This window comes from Herpailurus yagouaroundi, unplaced genomic scaffold (assembly GCF_014898765.1).
Source record: "Herpailurus yagouaroundi ecotype Mexico unplaced genomic scaffold, PumYag 163, whole genome shotgun sequence".
NCBI classification, from domain to species: domain Eukaryota; kingdom Metazoa; phylum Chordata; class Mammalia; order Carnivora; family Felidae; genus Herpailurus; species Herpailurus yagouaroundi.
The window spans coordinates 11,098,986-11,121,992 of record NW_024412404.1 but is presented as its reverse complement, the minus strand read 5'-3'; the positions used below and the strand labels follow the sequence as shown (position 1 = coordinate 11,121,992).

The following is a 23,007-nucleotide window of genomic DNA, read 5'->3' as shown; positions in this document are numbered from 1 at the left end:
CATGTCCAGAAATTCTTTGATCCTCCTCTCTCCAGGAGGTTAGCTTAATTCCCCTCTCAGTGAGCGTGGGCTGGATTTACGCCCCGCTCATAATAGTTAAGGAAACGAAAAAATAGTAGCATTGGTAGTGGAGAAACCTGGCCGATGCCGCCTGAACCACATTATTCAAAGCTGACGTTTCTAGCGAGAAGATGTACTGGTATCATACTCTCTCTCATGTGCTGCTATAAGGACTTATCACCTCTGGGAAATTCTTCCCCCACGTCCCTAGCCCCAGTCTCATCACGAGGGAACATCAAACAAATCCAAATTGAGGGACATTTTACAAAACGCCTGGCCAGCATTCTTCCAATGTATCAAGATCGTGAACGAGAAGGAGAAACAGAGGAAGTGGCACAGACTGGGGGGTCTCAGGAGATGTGATAATCCAGTGCAAATGTGGTGTCATCGACCGAATCCCCAAACAGAGAAAGACGTTAGAGGAAAAACTGAGAAAGCCAAATAAAGCCCATAGTTTCAAGTTTATTTAATTAATTAATTTATTTATTTATTTATCCACTTATTTATTTATTTTGAGAGACAGAGGCAGGGTGAGTGGGGGAGGGGAGGAGAGAGAGGAAGAGAGAGAATCCCAGGGAGGCTCTGTGCTGTCAGCACCGAGCCCCATGTGCGGTTCGGTCTCATGAAACCATGAGATCGTGACCTGAGCCGAAACCAAGGGTCGGATGCTTAACGGACTGAGCCACCCAGGCGCCCCTAAAGTCCCTAATTTAGACATTACTATTGGACCAACGTTGGGGTCTTGGTGTTGATAAGTGTGCCATGGCTGTGTGAGGCATTCGCACTGCAGGGAGCTGGGGGAAAGGCACAGGGAACTCTGTACTGTCTTTGCAACTCTTCTGTACATCTAAAATCATTTCAAAATAACACGTTTCAATAAACTAGGTGTAGCTCTTTAAATACGTACATAGGCGTGGCCTCAGCGTGATGACTGTGAACTTGTGCACCAGGTAGCCCACGTCCAAGCAGAGGCAGACGGTCACATACGTCCCTGGCGTTCGCGATCAGCTCCTAGAGTAGTAGAGGAGAATGAGGAGAGGGAGGGCTTAGGCTGTAGCGACTTTAAGAAAGCTGCTGCTTCTTATAATTCTTTTTTTTTAACGTTTATTTATTTATTTTTGAGAGAGAGAGAGAGAGAGAGAGCACTCTCTGGGGGAGGGGCATCGAGAGAGAGAGACAGAAAAACCCAAGCAGGCTCTACACAATCAGTGCAGAGTCCGATGCAGGACTCGAACCCCTGAACCATGAGGTCAAGACCCGAGCCATAATCAAAAGTCGGACGCTGAACCGACTGAGCCACCCAGACGCCCCTCCACGTCTCTTAAACAATGAGCATATCACACTTAAAAGAGATCGGAACCAGACAGGCCCCAAATGGTGCACTGAGACGTCCGGGCACAGCAACAGATCCACGAAGACCTTGCAGGGATATTTGAAGTTTTGAGGGAAACGCAGTGACATCCGTCCAGTGCTCTGCAAACTACTAGCTCCCGTAGTCCACGGTTTCAACATGAGATCATGCAACATTCCTTTCAACAATGTCATAATTTGGTGAAACTCAGTGGTTTTTTTTTTTTTGATGGTTGCTGTGATAAAAAGCAAACACCATGCGAAAATCATTGTGGTACAGGAAGTGAGGTGATGGTGTCCCACATGATTCCAGGGTTTGAGAGTCAGGGGATGCCCCACACATATCCCGTTAGTAAATAACTGTGGTTGGGGATGAAATATAAATGGCCTTTCCTTTCTTCTTTCAATGTATGTACTTTTGATGACGACATAATATGCTTCGAGTTATTTAGACATAACCACTTACTCAAAGGAACTTTCTGGTATTTCTTTTGGCCTCCGGGACCGTAAAAAATTACTGACACGAAACGTGCTGTGAACAGGGAAAGTTCGGGAACTTCTGTTTGAGGGCGTTTGTTTCTAACTTTTTTGTGTATACAGACAAATGTGTCTGTCTTCATAATTGAGCTCATATGTATACACAGTTTTATAATGGGTACTATGATCCCTCATTTTAGAGTTGAAGACGCTGAGCTCCAAAGGGAAGAAGTCACCCAGTTAACCAGACCGTCTTGTCACATACCCTGCTGCTTCCCTCTCTAAGACTCCAAGATGGTGCACCTCTGTGGTTCCAACAAGGACCAGCCTCACCAGCCAACATTTGCAGGGCCTTAGGATTACCCTGCCTTACTCTAGGCACAGTAAGTAGGGTCCTTGTTTCACTGATAAGCCCTGTCCCGATCTGACCTCATTACCGCTTTGCGGATACACAAAACTTCATCCAGCCTTTGACATAGCATTCTCGTGAAGAGTAAATGACCCCAGAAAAGGAAAACCATTGAGCTATTATCAGTCATTGGTACCTGCATGTGAATGAGCTTATGAGAGCCTTTTCTGAAAGGAGTTTTGATAAGGAAAAAAAAAAAAGAGGCAATCTCCGAGAGAAGTGGGTAAGGAGGGTATCTCAGGTGGGGTTCGGTGGAAACAGACTGATTCAGAAAGCTGTGTGCAGAAAGTATGCAAAAGAATGAATGCTCGCAGGCCATACAAGGAACCAAAGAAGGCAGGACTCGGAAGGGAAGGGCCGGCCTGCAATGTGGTTGTAATTGAGGCCTCGGCCATCCTGTAGGGCACTCTAGAGGGGAGGTGGCCCTTCAGAGTTGTCTCAGATTGAGGCAAGAGGGCCAGGTCTTTGGAACCCAGCGTCAGCCATCACTCTCTGTGAGTCAGCCCCGGCAGATGTGACCTGGAGGAAGGCAGCTCCCTGCAGACCAGGCATGGCATCACAGCGAGGGATGAAGCCGTGAGCCAGCGGCAGCTAAGAGTCCCAGCAGATGGACACTAAAGCCAGCTAGTTATAACGGTGCTAAGTGCACTGAAAGAGAATCCTAAAGAGGTGGAGGATAATAAAGGGGAAGGGCATGTACCTAAACTAGAAAGGTGGGGTGGGGAAGGAGTACACAGCTGTAAGGAAGACCCCCCCCCCCAGGAGAGTGCCGTGTAGACTGAGGCCTCTAGTTTGAGCAGTTGCACAGGTAGAGAGCATGTGCAAAGGTCCAGAGGCAGAAGGAGCAGCCTTTGGCTGAGTTTGGGGCATGAGGGAGCATCCCGAATTGAGGCTGGCCTGGGTCAAGCAGGGCAAGGGCGCAGGGAGAATCGGGGACCTTATCATCAAGGGAAGCTACTGACCAGGGAGGTAAGTAACATGATCAGATTTCTCATTTCCTTTCTGGGATCCTTTCCTTCCCCTCAGGCTGCCCTTTGATGAGCAGTCTAATCAATTTCACCTGGATGTAAACGTGGTCTGTCCTAAGTGTCGCCTGTGCCAGGGTCCCCGTGGCAATCGGCAGCTTCTCTCCTGGAACCCCCAAGGCCCTAGTTGTCCCGCACATGTCTGACGATCCTCGCAGAAAAGAACAGAGACAGGAAAGACATTATTGTCCTCTTCCGCCTCCCAATGCCCCTTCCTGCCCAGAGCAGACAGAGCTGCCCCCCTCTCAAAAGAGCCTTGTGGGGGAAGAGGGGAGGGAAGTGAATAATCCTTTTGCCAAGCTCCCCCAGAAAACAGGGTGGAACGAATTAGCAGAGCTCAAAGGTCCCATCTGGGAAACCACTCAAGGTTTCCAGGATCTGACCCCATGACAACTCGGAGGGCACCGGAACAATCAAGGAAGCATTGGCGGTAAGCCTTCTGTCCAATGTCTGTCCACCTCTATGGAAACTTCTCCTGGGAGCCTGGCTGGGGGCCAGGAAGTAGGTCTGCACACACACCCGGCCCGCCCAGAACCACAGAGGTGGCTGGTCACCCTGTGCAAAGCGACAGCATCCACCCAAGCGGATCAAAACGCTCCAAACAGCTCAATTAAACCTACAAATTGCTTTGACTGCTTTTCTTTTTGACTCATTGGGATGATGCCCTTGAATCATCTCTTCACCCAAGGAAACCATTTAAAGCAGGTGCTGCATGGTCTAGTCCGCAAAACATAATCAGCCAAGACAGGGTGGCCCAAGGAATGCTCTTGACTTATTTATTGATCTTACCTGTTTATTTTTTTAAAGAAGATTTAAAAAAAAAATTTATTTTAGGGGCGCCTGGGTGGCTTAGTCAGTTAAGTGTCTGACTTCGGCTCAGGTCATGATCTCACAGTTCGTGGTTCGAGCCCCGCGTCGGGCTCTGTGCTGACAGCTCGGGGCCTGGAGCCTGCTTCGGATTCTGTGTCTCCCTCTCTCTGCCCCTCTCCCACTTGTGCTCTGTCTCTCAAAAATGAATAAACATTAAAAATAATAAATAAATAAATAAATAAATAAATAAATAAAATAAACTTATTTTAGATAGAGTACATAAGCGGAGGAGAGGAGCAGGGTGAGAGAGAGAATCTTAAGCAGGCTCCGTGCTCACCATGGAGCCCAACTTGGGGCTCAAACCCATGATCCTGGGATCATGACCTGAGCCGAAACCAAGAGTTGGATGCTCAACCGACTGAGCCACCCAGATGCCCTATCATTGACTTATTTAGCCCTTCTTACGTGCCAGGCGTCATTCTCTATGCTTAATAGACATTTGCCCATTTAATCCTCACAGCAATGCTGTGAAGCAGGTGACGTTCCTGTCTCCATGGCACAGATGGGGAAACTGAGGCACAGAGCACTTAACTAACATTCCTAGGGCCACAGCTGGTAAGCGGTGAGCCTGGGATTTGAATGAGAGTGTGGTTCATGGTCTTTAACCCAGGCCAGAGGCACCCAGGGTGGAACCCCCTCAGGGTAACAGGGTAGTTGCCTCCAGCCCCTTTGATCAGGGCAGAGGATCTGTGTCGTTGGTTTTCTCTACAGCATAAAGATTTTGGCAGAAAAGTTTCGCAAATGAACTTGCGAATCACTGGTGAGAGAGTTTTGTCTGAAGAGGCAGGAGAACGCCTGTCTCTTCTCTGAACTACTGGCTTAAAGATCTGAATGAGAACCCAAGTACCAGGAGTGCCTGGCTGGCTCAGTTGGTAGAGTGAGTGACTCTTGAGCTCAGGGTTGTGAGTTCAAGCCCCACGTTGGGTGTGGAGCCTACTTAAATAGGTTCTTTTAATGTTTTACTTATTTTTGAGAGAGAGAGAGACATATACAGAGCGTGAGCAGGGGAGGGGCAGAGAGAGGGGGTAGACACAGAATCTGAAGCAGGCCCCACACTGTGAGCTGTCAGCACAGAGACTGACGTGGACCTAGAACTGGTGAACTGCCAGATCTTGACCTAAGCCGAGGTCGGATGCTCAACTGACTGAGCCACCCAGGAGCCCCTACTTAAATAGATTGTTTTTAAAAAAAGCAACCAGAAATACTGATTCCAATCACAGACCAATTTGGGGGAAAAAAGAGGGGCAATGCCTTTGGGTGCCACCTCTTCCTCCCCGTCCTCAGCGGGAACTAGGTCAAGCCCCAAGCCTCAGTTCTTGGCCCGCCTCTACCTCCCAGAGGTGCACTGAGGGGAACTGTCCCTGCGCGGACCATGCGTTCCTTCTCAGCCACAGCTATACGGGGACTCTCCTGAGCTTGTGATGGGGCAAAGCAGAAAGCTGGATGGGGAGGGAGACCCTGGGGTTGGGTTTCCCGGAGAACCCAAACCCCGACATTAGGGAGAAAACACAGGCTGGAGCAGAGGCTCTTGACAAAAGCAAACATAGACCCCTGGCTAAACACCAACACTGCGGCTAGGATGTTTAAATACACCTGGGGTTCTCCCAGCGTCGGGAGAGGGAAAAGGAACCTGCTGCGAGTGTGGCCAGTGCGGGGCATGGGCCCGGGAGTCAGACAGACACAACTCTGCATCTGACCCCTCCGGGCACCAACCCTGGGACCTCAGGTGAGTTGCCCCTGTGCCTCAGTGGCTCAGTTTCCTCGTCTGTAAAATGGGAGGCCTCACGGCATGTGCCTGGAGCTGGTTGTTAGGATAAGAAAAGATGCTGCCCAGGACCTGTCTAGAAGTGTCAGTGCAGGAGGAACCACGCTCCGCGGGCAGCCCAGCCGCACAGGCAGAACGATTCATCTTTCCGTAGCAATTCAATCTCTGGCTTGAGCTCTCCATTCATTGGGGTGAAGGGCACAATCTCACTCGGTGAGTCTGGGGCAACCTTGCAGTTTCCCCCGGGAAGAGCTGGAGTCACAGGAGTTGCTACAAGGCCAGATGCTGCGGGGAATTAGCGTGCCCCCGAAGCACTTGACCCCAAAGTCCCCTGGGTCATTTCTCAGTGGAGCCCTCCAGATTCAGACATCCGTCCTCGAAGCTCATCACCAAGACGACCCTCATTCCTGCCTCTTGCCTGCAAGGTGCGGGGCCCAGGGGCCACTTCTCAGGTCTGGGCCTCACCTGGGTGTGGAAGCCAGGCAGTGCCTGGACTTGCCCCCAGCCCTTCCCCCCCGGGTCTTGCTGCCTCCCAGAGCTCTCCAGAGAAGCCCCCTCCTCAACGGCCAAGGCCTGCTCTCACTCCTGACCTTGCTCCCACATTCCCACTAAGCCTCTGAATTCTCTCATTTCGTTGGAGATCTGGGGCCTGGGGGTCCAAGCCGGGCAGCCCCCTTTGTTTCCATTCGACATCTGTCCCATCCCACTTTGTAATCACGCAGGCTGTGTTGAATGCAGGGCACAGAGTGAACTCCCAAGAGAAAAAGAACTGTTAACGTCTCAAACAAGCACACCGCATCTCATTCACTGGACTTCCGAGGGCCGGGCCCCAGCAGAGGAGATGGCATCAAGGTCAGAGCACCAAAGACCCAGCAGAGTCTGCGCCGGGCTGGAAGGATCGGATGTCCTAAGACATCTTAGGAGAAGAAACTGGTGAGCGGGGGCCCAGACGCCGGAAGATGGCAAAATTGCTAGCTGGAGTCGAAGCTGCCCAACGTGACTGTGCCGGGGACACGTGGCTATGGACCACAGGACGGGACCTCCGGATGCCGTGTGAGGGGGCTGGGCTGGTGCGCAGAGATGGTGGGGAGCTGGGTTCCCTCTCTGCCCCACCCCTCCCCATTCACTCGGAGGGCTCTGGCCTCCGGGGCCGGCTGGAGCCATGGCTAGTCCTTGCTCTGCCCTAGGCTTCTAATAATACCTGGAAAGAGAAACAAAATAAGCTTGCATCCTCCCCCTGTGCAAAGCAGTGATTTTGCACAGCTAAAGAGAGAGCAAGAGGAAGGGAGCAAAAAGACAGAAAGGTGGCCCTCAGGGCACTTGAGATCTTCTATCCCTGTGCCAGTGTCCAAAGTGCTTCACAGGCCATGTTCCCACTGTGCCCCCAAATCGCCCTGCAATACAGGTCTCCCCAAGACAGCATGATGTCCCTGCACCCCGTGGATTCCAAGAAGCGACAACAGAAGGTGTGAGATCCATCTCCAAGGAGTATTTGCCCTCCCTGTGACCATACTTGCTCTGGAAGAGAGGTGAAGCTCTGGCTTGGCTGAGTATACTCGCCCACTCTCTCCCTGTGCCCACAAGGATGCCGCTGGGGAAATTCCAGCAGTCGTGGGACCCCGGGTTCCGGTCCCAGCTCGGACACCAGCTCGGTGGCCCTTCCCCTGTCTGAGTCTCCACGTAGAAAGTGAGCCAGCCAGGATGGAGATCGGAGGGCTTTCCAGGGCTGAGATTTTAAATCACCACCTGCTGCAGCCAGATGTCGTCACCGAGAGCAGACAGGGAGCCCGCTTTGATCTTGCAAGGGGGTAGGACGGGCTCCCAGAGCTCGGCCAAGGGTGTGGCCAGGGTGGGGGGGGGTGGTGCCGGGGGGACAGGCTGGCGGGGAGACTTCCCAAGTGCTCAGCACCCCAGACATGCAGGCCAGCTCCTGGGCATGGGTCTGTGACAGGATGGTGGAGGATAAGAGTTAAGAATCCCCAGGATGTGGTTCAGCCAGGGGCTCAGAAGTGGATCAGCTGTGCCTCTGTGCCCGGACGAGCCTCTGGGCTGGACTTGGTGGGGCTGAGGCAGGGGCGTGAGGGTGGGCAAAGCTCCAAGGTGGGCACGTGCTTGTGGATTTCCTGGGTGCTTGGGAGGCTGCATATCCAGAGAGCTCTCTCTCTCTCTCTCTCTCTCTCTCTCACACACACACACACACACACACACACATACACACATACCCACATGCAAGTGTGTACGTCCTCAGATTTCATAGTCAACAGATGCCTTTCCAGGGAAGAAGGCAGAGCCAGAGCTGAGATGGTTTCCAACCCATGGTGAAGGCTCAGCCAGGACCTTCTGGGACTGTTGCGCTGGCTGTTAAATTATTAAACACTTCAGTACCAGAAACACCAGCTGCGGCCCCCACTCCGGGGGCGCCCCCCCCCCCCCCCCCCCCCCCTGCTTTCCTCACAGCCCTCTTAGCTACAGAAGAAATTCCGGGTTCAGAAGAGAGTCAGAGCTACTGGGGTGCCTGCACTTTTCCACCTTGAGTCTTGGGGGCCCGGTGCCAAGGCCAGACATCCGGGAACTGCTCTGGGGCTGAAGCTGCGCTGAGAGGACAGATAGAGGTCTCTCCCACGCTCGAGCCACCTGCCCCCCTCCACACCCCGTCACCCAGCAGCCCAGGAAGTCTGTCCCCACCCCCCCCCCAAACCAGCCAGCCTCCTGATGAGTATTCCACACCAGCTCAGCCCCCCAAAGCAGTGAGGCGGCCCCTCCCTGCGGCTGTTCGCTGACAACCAGGAAGGGATTTTAATCTCAGAAACAGTCAAGGTGGGGAAGGGGGATGAGGGGCGGCCGGGAGGACCATATGGAACCTGTTTGAAGAGCTGGGCTGGAGCCCAGCTACACCTCCACGCGCTGGGGCACGGGGCCAGCTCTTGGCTATGCCTGCTCAGCTCGGGCCAGAGAGGGGAAGGAGCGTGAGAGAACAGACAGGCAGGCCGTGAGGGGACGAGGCGTGCTGCATGTGCTCACGGGGCTGCTGTCCTCCAGGTGAGGACACCCTGGCTGGCAGCCAGTGGCCGGATACGGGGCCAGAGGCCCGACAGCTCTGAGAGGCTGGGTTCGCGGGGGTCAGCGGAGTGGCATCTGGGGTCTGCTCAAGGTGGTCTCGGGGGCTTGTCTGGGAACGGCACTCCCGCCCAGCTCTGCCATTTCCTCGGCCTGGCTCCTGGTGGAGATGATTCCGGAAACCCTCAGACAGTACCATTTTGTCTCCGGCTTAGCTCCCCTGCCTCTGCACACAGCCAATCTCTGTCTCTCTCTGTTTACCCGTTACTAACCCAGTCCCACACGGGATGTCGGGCCTACGTGATGCCAAGTGGTGGGGCGGACATTATGACCCGTGTAACTGAATACCTGACTCCACCACGTGGACTTCAGCCTCACCACATGGAACCTTGGGCTGATCCGGACTTGGATCGACCTTGCTGGATTTTGGACCAACCTCACCAAATTTCCAACTCACCACCTCGGTACATGAGAAGGCTGCCTGAACTTCTGTCTAGACTCCCAGGGCTTCAGGATGAACTGACCGAGTTTCTGATTGATTTTGCAGAAGTTAACGGCGAAACTTGACTGAACGTAGCGTGGCCTGGGTTTCTCGAATTTTCAAGCCACCCGACTGGATTTCTGACTGGGCTGACTGAAAAGTTTTAACCGGGTTCACGATTTGTTATTTTAAAAACTAAACTCCCCAAGTGCTTGACTGAGCTCTCCGGAGTCTGTCGCCCTGAGTTGGCCAGATGATGGGGTGCTCCTAGAACGAGACTGAATAACAGGAAATCGTGCGGGGCGCCTTGCCTGGCTGGCCCTCGGCCCGCCCCCGCCTCACACGCGGCTCACCCGGAGCCGGCCTGCGCACCTGAAGGGGGTGCGGGGCAGGCGGTGTCCCTCTTCCAACATTCTGGAATCTTCTGACATTCTAGCGCCTGATTATTGCATTTCCATCCCTTTCTGCCTCCCTTCTTGTTCCAGCATTGCCCAACTCTCGGGAATGGGCATCAGCGGCCCTGGGAAACAATGTTCCCAAGTCCTTCTGGCCTGAGTCCCCATTTCCCATCCAGGAAGTGGTATAAAACAGAGCTCAAAAGGGAGGGCTCTGCGTCAGCCTGCCTGGGCTCAGGGCTGGCTCCTGGGCCAGCGTGGTGCGCTCCTGGGCCGTGTTAATGAACTTGTCTGAGCGGTGGTTTCTTCACCTCCCACATGGGTGTGATTCTCTCCTGCTTAGAGGTTCTGACCAAGAATACTAATGATGGCTGATGCTTGCTGAACACTGACTTGAGCCAGGCTCTGCTCTGGGGCCGCATAGGGCCCGAGGATCCCCACTGAATCTTCACCGGAGCGCCTAAGTCTAAGAAGTGAAGGGGTCAGCACAATCCAAGTGGCCGCCCTCAGCCTCTCGGCGATCCTGCCTCCTGGGCTTGCCTGGCACTGATAGAGTCCAGGGATCATCGGCGAGCACGGTCTGCCTCGTCACCGTGTTGTGATACGACCGGTGGCCTGCTTCTTGTTGGGAAATCGGGCTGCTCTTCGGCTCCCGTCGTGGTGAGGCATTTGCTATTTGATGGTGTGACTTGATATTCTTTCGGGAACATGACCCCCACCCCCACCCCCACCCCAACACCAAGGGAGCTGTGGGTCTCTTCGAACCCTGTAGGCATGTCAGGACCGTGGGGCTCCTTCTGTTTCGGGGGACGTTCGTCAATCTACTCACATCTGGTCTGATTTTACCACGAGGACCTCCCGGGTTTCTTTAGCGGAGCCTTAACGGGAACCAGATTCGCAAAGCATTCGCCTGGTGTGTCCCTGCATTTGCCAGCCATTAGCCATAAGCTGCGGACGGCGACAGCGGAGGGATTGGCCCTGTTCCTGACCTCGCGCCACACCTGTGGCCACGCTGGTCTTCTTGTCTTCTCCGGGGCGGGAGAGGAGGCAGGTGCTGAGGAGGATGTATGAAGGATGACAAGTATGCATCCCTCACTGGAAGGGAAGCTCTGCTTTAACAGGAAGAGCTGGCTGTGGGCTGCCGTCTTCAGTCTCTGCCTTAAGTCCTGTGCCTTCGTGCGTGTGCTGTCCAGACAAATGTCTTCATTTCCCCTCTTCCGCGTCTTTGCACCTGCTGTCCTCTGTCCCGTGCGTCTTCCTCCTCCTTGATGTCCTTATTCCGCACGTACCGAAAATCTCCTCCATGTTACATGTGACTCAGGAGCTGGAAACACGAAGACACGATCCCTGCCTCAGTGGCTCCCAGTGGCAGCGGCATGCAGAGTATCAGGGATCACAGGCCTGGGACACCGAGACCGTGTGGGGCCGGACAAGGGACAGGGTCAGGGAACTCGCCAGGGCCCTGGGGAAGTTTAATAAATATCCGTTCAAAGTAAGTCTGTGTATACACGCGTGTTGTAGCCACAAGTGTGTGCGCGTGTGTACGTGACCCCACGTCTGCAAGAGGGAGCATGGTAGTCATGGGCCAGGGAGGGGAAGGGTGGTTCCTGGGTCTCATTAACATGCTTGTTTCATTAAGTTCTCTCGGCTCCTCCTCATGATGCCCTCCTCACCGTGGAGACAGGGAGATGGTGGGCTCCTTGGTGTTTAGAAGCTGAAGGATTGATTCTGGGGGAAGGGGTGAGGGTAGGACTGTGAGATACTGATGTGCCAGCCTCCATCGGTGCCCCCCTCACAGCCAGCTCAGCCTGGCAACCAGGGCTTGGGGGGGGGGGCACACCAAGAGACAACCAGTCCACACAACCAAAGGGACCCTCCTTTTGATGCCCTTTACTTCTGCTCCCCCCAAAATCCCTCCACTCGTGAAAGAGCCCTCCACTACTCCAGCCTACCTCTGGAGCTTGGGTGAAGGGTCCCAAAGGGCTCTAGTGTCCTAACCATTGAATGCTCAAGACAGAGACCTAATGTTGACTCATAGGTTAATTTCTATCTAGAAACTCATATCCCAGCTGAACCCTTTCCTGGCCTGGGGAAATGTCAGTTGCATGGCTTGTCTAGACCAAGGTGAGCCTCAACCTGAGAGGCTAAGCAGGCAAAGAGAAGGTCCCCCAGGTGCAGAAACCCCACATGCTACGTGAAGAGCCCCATTGCCTGGGTATGATGCTAACAGTCCTTGTGCCTATGTGAGTAAGCCTTTATGATTGCCTAGGAAACTTCCACACATGGCCCACTCAGTTACCATTTTTTGAGCCTTTACTTTGTGCCTGGCATTGTACCTTGCTAATAATAACTTCAACAGGCACTGCGCTAAGCCCCTCGCCTGCATCACTGTTTGGTTTGCGAAGATGAAGACAATGAGCGTGTCCATTTCTCAAGGACACACGGTGCTAAACAGTAGAATCAGAACTGGCATCCACCTCTGTCAGGTGACTCAAACGCCCCCCCCCCCCCACTCCTGGGTGGGAAAGCCAACCGGGCTCCAATACCCACGTTGCCCCTAAGAGAACACTTACCACAATGCTGCCCCTAGATCTAAGCCCATCTAGAGCGCCCACTCTGCCTGGTTTTGTCTCATGCTCCTAGTCTCCCTCCCAGACCCTGCCTTAGAGGACGCCATGACAGGTAGGAGACAGGCTCTGAGGGAATGAGGATGTCACCCACCACGACTGGTTTGTGAGACCTCGGTGTTGGTGGTCAGATGGGCTCCAGGGCAGGCCCCAGCCAACTGCTGGCCCCTTGGGGCTCGTCTCCCTCTGCTCCCGCCACCCTCGGGCCCAGCAGGAATGACCCAGCATTCCTAGCGGCTGAGGCACAGGAACATTCTTTCTGAAATGTTCTTGCCTAATCCCCGCCCATCCCGCCACAGGCTTTGGGCTCTGTGACAAGGTCAATAGTTGCCCAAATGTCATCAGATCAGATCTGTTTTCAGTTTTCAGACTGACCAAACCGAGCTTGTTCTCATCCACCTCTTCCTACCCACTCTATGTCAACTCTTTCCCTAAAATGTTCGCGTCTCTCACTCAGGGCTAAGGACTCTCCCGGTGTTTGGTGACATACTCAGGGGGTAAACTGCCCACCAGAAGCAGGATGTGAATTTCCAAGAGGCAAACATAGATTTTCAGGCCCTTAAATCCCACCCCAAATTATAAGATGGCCAAGTGAGCCCCAGGGAACCCCCCAAGCCCACGGGTCCTCGCCTCTTGTCCTCCAGGTTAAGTGCATAGAGATCACCTTCTCTTGGGACTCGGAAGCTTAGGAGGTCTAACTACTCAGAAACTTGAGGACTGTGGAAGAAAAACAGTTGCAGTAAGAAAACCTGAACTCAAGCCTTAGCTCTGGCCACTCGCTGTGTGGCCTTGGCCAAGTCACCAGTGGCTCTGGGCATCAATTTTCCTATCGTTTTAAGGAGAGGGCTGGACTCTGTCTCTGAATACAATCCTGGTGTTGGAAATGGTCACACGCTTTGACGTGACCAATCTAGGAAAACCATTCTGATGACAAAGTCTTGTTTTCAAGGAGCTGTTCTATCATGCCACCTACTCTCACATGATGTCTGACAGCACATGGAATTAATTCTCCAAGTGCAACTAAGTAACAGTAAGACGAGGAAGAGAGGAGACCTGACATTTATGGACCTCTTATATGTGCCAGCCCCCTTCCAAGCATGTTCTCCATGCAGGAACTCATGGAATCCTCCCACAAGCCTGCAAGACAGGTGTTATGCTCACTCCCGCCCCCTCCATCTTACAGACGAGCAGCGTGAGGCTCAAAGAAGGAACGTCACGTGCCAAGTTCACGTGGCTGCAAAGCAGCAGAGCCAAGCTCGGAAGCAGGGCGGCTGTCTCCAGAGCACACATATTCAGTGACCACGCCGCACGGTCACGGCAAAGTGAAAGAGACCCAGCCCGAAGGGAAGAAAGAGCTTGGACATAAATTATTCTAATACAAGTTGGGGAAGTGATAAGTGACCAAGATAGAAACAGATGACATCCCCTGGGAGTTCAGACGGGAGAGCATTGCTTCCAGCTGTGAGAAGAGGGAGGGTTTATGGAGGAGGTGACGTGGTAGCTGAGCCTTGAAGGACAGGTAAGATTTGGAGCCTCAGAGGTTTGGGGTGAGGGAACGGTGGGGGCTGCACTTAAGGAGAGCCGTTGGCTCCACCGGGGAACGAGAGGCAACACAGGAAAGACGCAGGTCAGAGAAGAGAACACCAGCCAAGTTGCGGAGGCTTGTAAACGTCCCTCTTAAACCGAACGAAGATGGCGGAGAGGCGAAGGTGTCTGTGAGGAGAGCACGGTCAGGACCCTGCTGTGGGGACCGGGTGCAGTCAACAGACGCAAGGAGGGGAGATCCCGGAAGTAGGAGTGATGTGCACACTCAGGGTTCTGGTGGAAGACAGTGGAGCTTGGGGGCTCAGTGAATGGGTGAATGAGCCCACTTTTCATGGAAGGGTGGGTGGAGCCAATGAGGGGCAGAACGCCCCCCCCCCCCCCCACGAATGGGCAGCCAGGAGCTTTAACCAGCATTAGGCCTGTGAGGCAAGGGGCAAAACAAACCTGCCTGTGGACCCGGTGACAGCCAGAGGCGTAGACCTTTGGGGATGCAGTCATTGCCAAAAACACAGCCCAGAGCAGGCACGGGGCAAGAAACGAGACCCTTGGGTCTCCTCCTGGAGCTTTCCATGGGCAGAAACCAGAAAGCAAGAAAGTCCCTGTGAAGGACTGCAGGGGTCAGTTTCTGGGGACACAGATCAGCACAGAGAAAGAGAGAAAGAGAACGGGGTAGGGATGGGGGGAGGGACAGAGGCAGAGAGAGAAGATTCGCCAGCCCAGACCAGATTTCGAAGGCGTTGTAATGCTTTGGGAAAGAGACACTGAGACACCTACCCAGGGCAGTCGCAAGGGGAAAAGGAGATGCTGGGGACACGTGTGCAGGAGTTTAAGGAAGTAAGACGGGCGGAATTTGTCAGGTGCTTACCTGCAAAGCAAAGAACTTGTGTGCCCGCTAAGTGCCAAGGGCACGTGTAGCAGACCTTCCATATTAACTAAGAAACAAAACAAAATAAACCACAAGGCTCTGTTCTGGCACGATATATGGATTTCTAAGCAGGCTCCACACCCAACGTGGGGATTGAACTCACGACCCTGGGATCAAGAATCAAATGCTGTACTGACCGAGCCAGCACGTCCTGGCGTGATCTGAATGAAACACTTGAGTTCAACCCATGGGGATGAATGATATCCTAGCAGGTTTTCGTGGGAAAGCCAAGAAAGCGAGATCTTCTCCGCGCATCAGTCACCGGTCACCTGGCACCCTGTGCCCAGGCTGCTGGGGCGACTTACCTTCCCGATTCCGCAGAGGACGGAACTGAAGCCCTGGGGTGTGCAGTGGTTTGGGAAGGTCACAGAGCAAGACAGCCACAGAGCTGAAACTAGAAGCTGCCTCAGTGCTCCCGCCTGCCCAGCCAGAGTGTCAGGACAGACAACCGTCCACCCCAGCCCCTCTGGGACTGGAGAAATCAGGGGGCTTGGTCCCATCACCCTCTGCCCGGGATGGGCCTCACTCCCTCCGTCCCCACCTTCTTTATTTTGCTCCTTTGCAGCCAGGGCTTCGAGATGAATGTATCTTTGCCTTGGAAAAGACACAGGGACTGATCAAAGATGGGGCCTGGCCAGGCATCCCCTCGAAGGAACTCCTAGCTCTGGGGTTCCACCGCCTCGTCTCCATCCAGCCGGTCACCAGGCAGTGGGTTGCAAGGGAGGATCGTGAAAGCAACAATACCATCCAAAGCCTCGTAAAGCAGTTTCATTATCCTGCCGCAGATTTTTGGCAAATCCTCAAGTCTGGCTCATTTTATGTCTAATTACGTATCACTGTGCATATCCCCCGTATGTGATGTTTCACATAATAAATACATGGAAAGTTTCCCTCCTTTTCCATTAGCCCCTGCCCAGAAATGAACAGATTTCTGGTGTGTGCTTAGGCAATAAGAAGAGGTCGTTACAGACCCCGTGACACTTCATAACCTGAACTTTATAGGCCCCGGTGGCTCTGATTCGGAGGGCTTGAAAGAGGGACCTGGGTTTTCCGTATGTTGTTTCGGCTCTGGGAGCAAAGGACGCTTGTCAGGAGTGATGTCCGGGGCTGGCTAGAAACCCAGCCCGCACCCCCACGTGGGGACAGAAAGGGTGTCAGGCTATAGGAGTGTGACAGGCCAGAGGTGAGGCGTGGCTGCAGTGTTTCCTGTAGATGCGGTGTTACTGGATGCCAGGGTCTTGTGAGTCTCGATCCGTCACCGGCCACCTCATCCAACAGACCGTCTACACGCATTAATTAAGCACTCTGTGCACGCCCAGGTCTGTTCTAGATGCTGCGTAGGGGAGGAAAGAGGTCAAGTGCGGGGAAGAGAATGTCCAAGGCGGGGGATGGTTCATGATGTGGTTATGAGAGCAGGATTTGGACCCGGACACCTGGCTTCAAGGCCAGGTCCCACTGCTTATCAGCTGGGGAATGTTTGATGAGTCACTGGAAACCTCTCTGGACCCGTTGCCACATCCAAGTGAGTGGGGGTGCCAACCTATGGCTTCACGGGGTTGTCAGGAAAATTAAATGAACTAATGCAAGTCAAGGGGCTTAGCATGTTCTTAGCCCAGGATGTGCGCTCAGAGCTCGCTTGTCACCGCTGTTAACGGTGTTCTCGACTCACCTACCGTGAGGCTGGGCAGCGGTGGATCAGGAACACAAAGACATAGAAGACGTGGCCCCGAAGTTCGCAGTCCTGGATTGGAAGCCTAGCTCGTGGCTGGCCGAGCAGGCGAGCCCTGGGACGTACACGGCGGGAGACCGTACTCGGCCGGAACTGTGTATGTGTCGTCAACACAGAAGGGCTGGGCTGCTGTGGGCTGGAGTCCGTGAGGGCGGCAAAATATGGGAAAAGTACAAAAGAGGAGCATGGCCAAAAACAGGAAGGCACGATGTTTTGTGAGAGCGTAAAACCATTCGCCATCAACGCCTCAGATGCCTACCGAGCGTCTCCTGTTTACGAGCGCTTACCCAACAGTGCCAGGCAGCCTCCAAGCCACGGGAACACAGAGCTCTTGGCTCCCTGTCTAGTGGGGCCACAGCCCACACCTAGGAAACTACAGCACAGTGTATTGACGTAGGCAGGCCAGGCGCGAGGACCCAGAGGGGGTCCTGCAGGACCAGTCAAGGGGGTGCTTGGCTTTGCACAGAATAGAAATCAAACACGAGCCGGGAGGGAGGGAGCACAGAGTTTAGCGAAGCTATAGAGAGAGTGCAGGTACAGATGGAGTGTCTGGGAGACTCAGAAAGGAAAGGAGAGTGTCTCCTCTTTTTTCGGGGTCCAGGGTTTCTATTGAGGGCTGTGGTCTGGTGTGTGTGTCCTCTCAGGTGTCCAGGAGCCAGCTGGAACAAGGACAAGGGTCCAAGTGTCCTCTGTAAGTCACTTATTCTTTGGAGCCACAGGGTCTTGGGGCCAAGACCCCAGGCGAGGATGGCCTCGCCTGGTCATTCCTTAGATGTTAACTATTGTGCTAGAAGATTCCAAAGACATCGCTAATTCCTTGATCTTTACAAGGAAGACATATGTTGTTTGTACTAGGAGGCATGTGTAAGGCAGGGGGCAGGTCCTAGCAAGAACAGAAGCAGGAAAAGGAGAAAAAGGCAGATTTTTTGGAGGGCTTCAGTCTTCCTTGTGTCACTACGCTCAAGTAAAGCTTCAGAGTGCAGAGCAGGGGTCATCATGGTCCAGAGCAGTGCGGACTGCATCGTGGTCAGGGTCAGGAAAGGGACACGGGTACGGTGACCTTTGACTTGGCCCACTTGACTAGTGACAAGAATGCGCACTGGGGGCCGAGGGAGGTCATGGTGGGCAGATATTCTAAGCTAAATGGCCATTCCAACTTTGGGCCCAATAGCTCTGAGGTCACAACTAATACCATAACTCACTGAATGTTAATGGCCATGAAGGCAAGAACTTTGTCTGCTATATTTGAACATTAGCTAGAATTTCAGAGATGCTCAAAAAATATGCATTGAACGGAGGAATTAATGGTAACTAAATCATGTCCCGGCCAGTGCCTTCTGTCTGCCTCTCCAGGGCCACTCTCCTCCTGTCTCCACATTGCTCTCTGCCCAGGGGACTATCAGGCATGAACTACCTCAGTGGACTCCTCCTGCCCTCTGCCCGTGCTAGGGTTTGCCCAGTGGGGAAGCCGGGTAGGAGACTGGAGGGAGGGAGGATAGTGAGGTCCTGTGAAAACAAGCTACAGTGAGCTCATGAGTGGACAGCAGGAACAGAATAGGAGCGGGTCACTGTGCTTCATAAACGAGTTTCAACTGCCCTTTGCCTGGAGAGACGTCTGTCGGTTCCTCTCAAAGGAGCACAGGAAGGGGCAGGGCTCTCTGCCACCACCTAGCCATGGAACAAAGGCCACCATTGACCCTTCGGCTTCTGATTCAACCCTATAATGAAAGGATTGGAGGGGCGCCTGGGTGGCTCAGTCAGCTAAGCGTCCGACTTCCGCTCAGGTCACAATCTCACGGTCCGTGGGTTCAAGCCCCACGTCGGGCTCTGTGCTGACGGCTCGGAGCCTGGAGCCTGCTTCCGATTCTGTGTCTCCCCCTCTCTCTGCCCCTCCCCTGCTCACACTCTGTCTCTGTCTCTCAAAAATAAATATTAAAAAAAAAAAAGAAAAAAAGGATTGCAAGAGAGCAGGGGTTTTTCGAATTGTGCTCCGAGGAAGTGTAGGGTCACCCCAGCCAGAATCGCCGTGGGGGATACAAATGGTGGGGTGGGGAGAGCTTGGGAAAAGTGGGGGAAAGGCTCGCGTGGGGGAGGGTGTGCCCAGAGTCGCAGCTGTCCTCCTGAGCGCCCCCCGCAGGGAGGGCGACTATGATCTCCCAGCAACGCAGCGTCCTGTCTGCCTCCGGGTCTAACGCTCTGGCTACACATACGTGACACATGCACACTGAGCGTGGCAGCCAGACCCGGCCCTGCACCAGGCACTGTGCTAACCCCGTGCGTGCACGAGTGGTGGGCACCCATCTCACACAGTCCACAAGTCAAGTGTGTAAGACACGGGACTTTCCTTGCTTTCTGTGACTCGGCCTTATTTTCATTTTGGATCCCCGTGCCAGCGGTGGCCACGTCTCAAATAATGGCAAGTGTCACGCCATCTTCCCCAGGAAGATGGCCCCGTTCCTGTGGGTGGGTGGGGGGTTGCCCTTAGAGACAAGGCATCAAGTGAGACCCTGACGTCATGAGCCCACTTGGTCACCACAGAGGTGCCCTGTGATCCTAGCCACATGGTCCCTCCCATCTGGAAGCGGGGTGGAGGTCTCTCCACTTCTGGGCCCAGTTGCACCGAAGAAATACCTGCGGCTTCCACGGCCTGATGGGGCAGGAGAACTTCCAATGGGGCTGTTTGAGACCGTGACCTTTTCATGACAGCAGCACTTTCCTTTCTCTGGGCCTTGACGCCTTCCCGGGTTCTCCCCCAGGGATCTGTTCCCAGGTCCCAGACCTCAGGTGGAGCTGTGGCCCTTCCCCAAGACCCAGGCGTGACACTGTGTTCACGGCGGCCTCTTCCTCCTCTACCCTCAGCCGGCCATCCTCCTCTTCCTCCCCATCACCGAAACTTTCTAGTTGGTGAGGGTGGGGTTGTTCTTACTCACTCAGGATGTTTTTCTCCTGCATTTGTTCCCTTTGTAGTTTCCCCTACAGCCAAGGCTTTTGCACACAAAAGTCAGGAAGAGACTCCTTCTATTCCCTTTGCCTCCTTCTGTCACATCCTCTCCCGGAGGCCATGAGCCTGGCTGCTTGAATGGGAGAAGGGTAGGGAAGGAAGGAAACACAATGGGGAAAAAAACATGAGTCCATTTTCAAAATATGTTACTATGTTACGTGGTAGATGGTATCTCATCGATGCTATAACATAAATACTAACCATTATGCCCACTTTACAGATGAGGAAACCAAGGCTTAGAAAGAGTTAGCCATGTGCCCAAGGTCTGAGAAAGGACCTCGTTGTCCTTTGAACCCTGGCACTTGCCTCGCTGATACCCCCGGGTCTACAGGACCCATGGCATGTCTGGACCTCCCCAACTCCTGCTGACTCCTGCAGATCCTCGGGTGGCCCCAGGGTCTCACCTGGTTCAGAGCCCAGCCCACAGGCATCAAAACACCATTTTTCTTTTTTTTTTTTTTTTTTAATTTTTTTTTAATGTTTCTTTCTTTTTGGGAGAGCGCACGCAAGCAGGGGAGGGGCAGAGAGATAGGGAGACACAGAATCCGAGACAGGCTCTAGGCTCTGAGCTGTCAGCACCGAGCCCAACGTGGGGCTCAAACTCACAAACCACGAGATCGTGACCGGAGCTGAAGCCAGATGCCCAACAGACGGAGCCACCCAGGTGCCCCCAAAACACCATTTTTCTTAAGCAGCAGCTGTTTGATGTGACTGGGGCTGGCCAGTAATCAATAAAACAAATATTAGCTATCATTATTTGTCATCTACTTTGAGCCTCCCGACAACCTAGCGAGAAAGCTATTCCAACATTCTGCTTAACAGAGGGTAAATCACTTACCCAAGGTCACAGGCAGGGTGGCTGCATTGAAACCCTCCGGCTCCTTGATGGGAGCTGTGTCCACCATATGGCAGCATCCAAAGATGTGGCCTCTCGGGGTTGTCCCTCCTTATGATTAAGGCCACAAAGTTGTCCCCTCGATGGCCCCGGATAAGGGAGGGTCGTCTCCCCACATCCCATATCCCCCACCAAGGTGTTGTTCATTCTTTGGAAGCCTTTGCTTTCCATGGCCTTCCAGCAAGGGCAGGCCCTCGGAAACGGGACTGTTGATCCCCTGGGTCAGAGACAGTCTCCTTCAGCCCAAAGGGAGGATCCTCCTACCCCAACCTCCCTGGGGCCCTGGGCACTTTGCAGACTGACCCTCGCCCAGCAACCCTCACAAGCTGTGACTGCAGAAAAACCAGGTGTAGACAGCCCGGTGGCCCCCCAACACGCTCCTGACAGGGCTTCCTTGCCGCCCTCGGGCTTTGGTGCTGGAAAGCCTGGAGTCTGGACTTGCCTTGTGGCCACAGCACCCAAAAGACCCCGCCTCTTCCTCCTTGGGGCTCCAGGCTCTAATCAGGCCGGAGCTGAGGAGCTCAGCACTCTTGGGAAAGCCCTCCCAGGCCTGGGGGGACAAAAACAAAGAGGGACTGAAACCTCCCCCTTTCCCCTACTCCCCTCTCCATTTCCACCGAACTCTCCCAGAAAAGGCTCCGGTCCTCCCAATCTGCACTCCTGCTAGACGGGGACGGGTGCCTCCCTGGCCCTCCAGACAGGATATCCCTGGCCCAGCTACAAACCTACTCTCCTGTTGGCCACACCAACCATCCCCCACACGCCCTCCCCATCGCTCCAAGGCCAGCCTTCCCCGGAGGATGGAGGACAGTCCTCCCCGGCACCTCTCCCAAAAAGCATCAGTCCCAAATCACAGCCCCTTCCCTGGCTGCGGAGCCCAGGGGACACCACAGTGAGGGCAGTGGGCAGGAGGGGAAGAGGGCCACAGGAGCTCCAAGAAGGCATCTGTGACCCAGCTCCGGCCCACTGTTGCCTAGTCCTCTGATTTTTTAAGAGAAACTGGAAGTCTAGGTGTGTTTGTAAAAGATGTCAAATTTAAGTGTCAACTGTGAACTCAAAATTAAAACAAAACAAAAAAAACAAAGCAAAAATTATGGCTCGGGCCTATTTAAAAAAACCTCGTCCCATAGGTTACCGGCGGAGAACCTCGGGGGCACCTCCACACCCAACCCTCCTGCCTGACCAAAGCGCTAGCTGGGTCTTTTACCCCTCACAAGGGCTCTCACTGCTTCTCTTCTAGAAAACTCAGTGGGCTCTGCGATGGGGGCCCAACCCTCCTCCATCCCTCGATCATGCACCCCGTGGGACCCTATGGACTACGCTTGTCAGGGAATGGCTTCCTCTTGACAAAAAAGGAGGGCGTGTTGCGTCCCCCCCTGCCAGGGCAGCCGGCCCGGGGGCAACGGGTCCTGCCGCCAACTTTGTCAACGCACATAGTCTCCTGTCAGCTTAGGGCCCACAGCCAGGCCACCTGGGGTGCCCGTCTTTTCACTGTGAGCACAGGGCCATCAGGACGTCAGTCCCTGACCTGGTCACATACAGGAAAGACCTCTCCACTGGCTGGGGGGCGGTATAAGGAGCCACAGGGCAGTAATGGGGGAGGAAATGCAGCCCAGCTCCCCCTGACCCACAGAATTCTGTCCATCCAGGGTAGGCAGGGTGGCCAGCCTGCTGCGGGGGGGAGGAGGTGCACACTATCATCACCCCCGGCCTGCGCTCTGGCTGGACAGGCAGCCACAGCGCTCAGGAGGGTCAGGCTCCATCCGCTGGCCCGGCTCGTCCGAGGTCCCAGGAGAGCCCCACGCGGCAGGACTGGGGTCCTGGCACAAAGGCTGTTTGTCTGTTTTCAGGCAGCCTGGCAGCCGGAGTATGACATGTGAACAAACACACGGCAGGGCCCTGCATTTCCTTATGTAGACCGAAACCCTGCAGACCGGGAGCCAGAGCTCTTTGGGTGACAGCAACCCTGAAGTGTGCCTCTTCTGAGCCACCATTTTCTGCCGAGATTCCAGAGCCTCACCAGCGAGATCCTCAAAGGGAGGATACTTGGAGATAGCGAGGAGAACAGGTCTTAAGCACTCTGACCCACGAGAAAAGACTCACGTTACCTTCTGATGGTATGTTTAAGATGCTAATGGCAGCCATTCTCTATTCCTTCTGCAGGGCCCTCCGAGACTTCTAGTGTCTTCTTTGAATATATCACACAATGCGTTTTTCTTTCTGCCCGGCATTTTCTAATTCAGGCTGGACTTCCTTTCTGTTAGTCAGTCAACAAATATTTATGGAGCCCCTCCGGATGGTCAAACAGGCTAGTCTACTTAGCAGAGGCTTGTCGACCTACCCACCCTGACGCTCCGGGCCCACTTTTCGGAGACTTGCCGCCAGTCACCTGCAGA

General features: G+C 54.0%; 1 long non-coding RNA gene across 1 annotated transcript; it reads right to left on the bottom strand.

Annotated features, from left to right (window-relative positions):
• Positions 1-15,738: 15,738 nt before the first annotated feature.
• On the bottom strand, positions 15,739-19,783 carry LOC121037510 (uncharacterized). Its single transcript, XR_005793796.1, has 2 exons — positions 19,646-19,783; positions 15,739-16,851 (listed from the first exon to the last, which is right to left on the bottom strand). It is a non-coding gene; the product is annotated as an uncharacterized LOC121037510 (long non-coding RNA).
• Between the last annotated feature and the right edge of the window lie 3,224 nt (positions 19,784-23,007).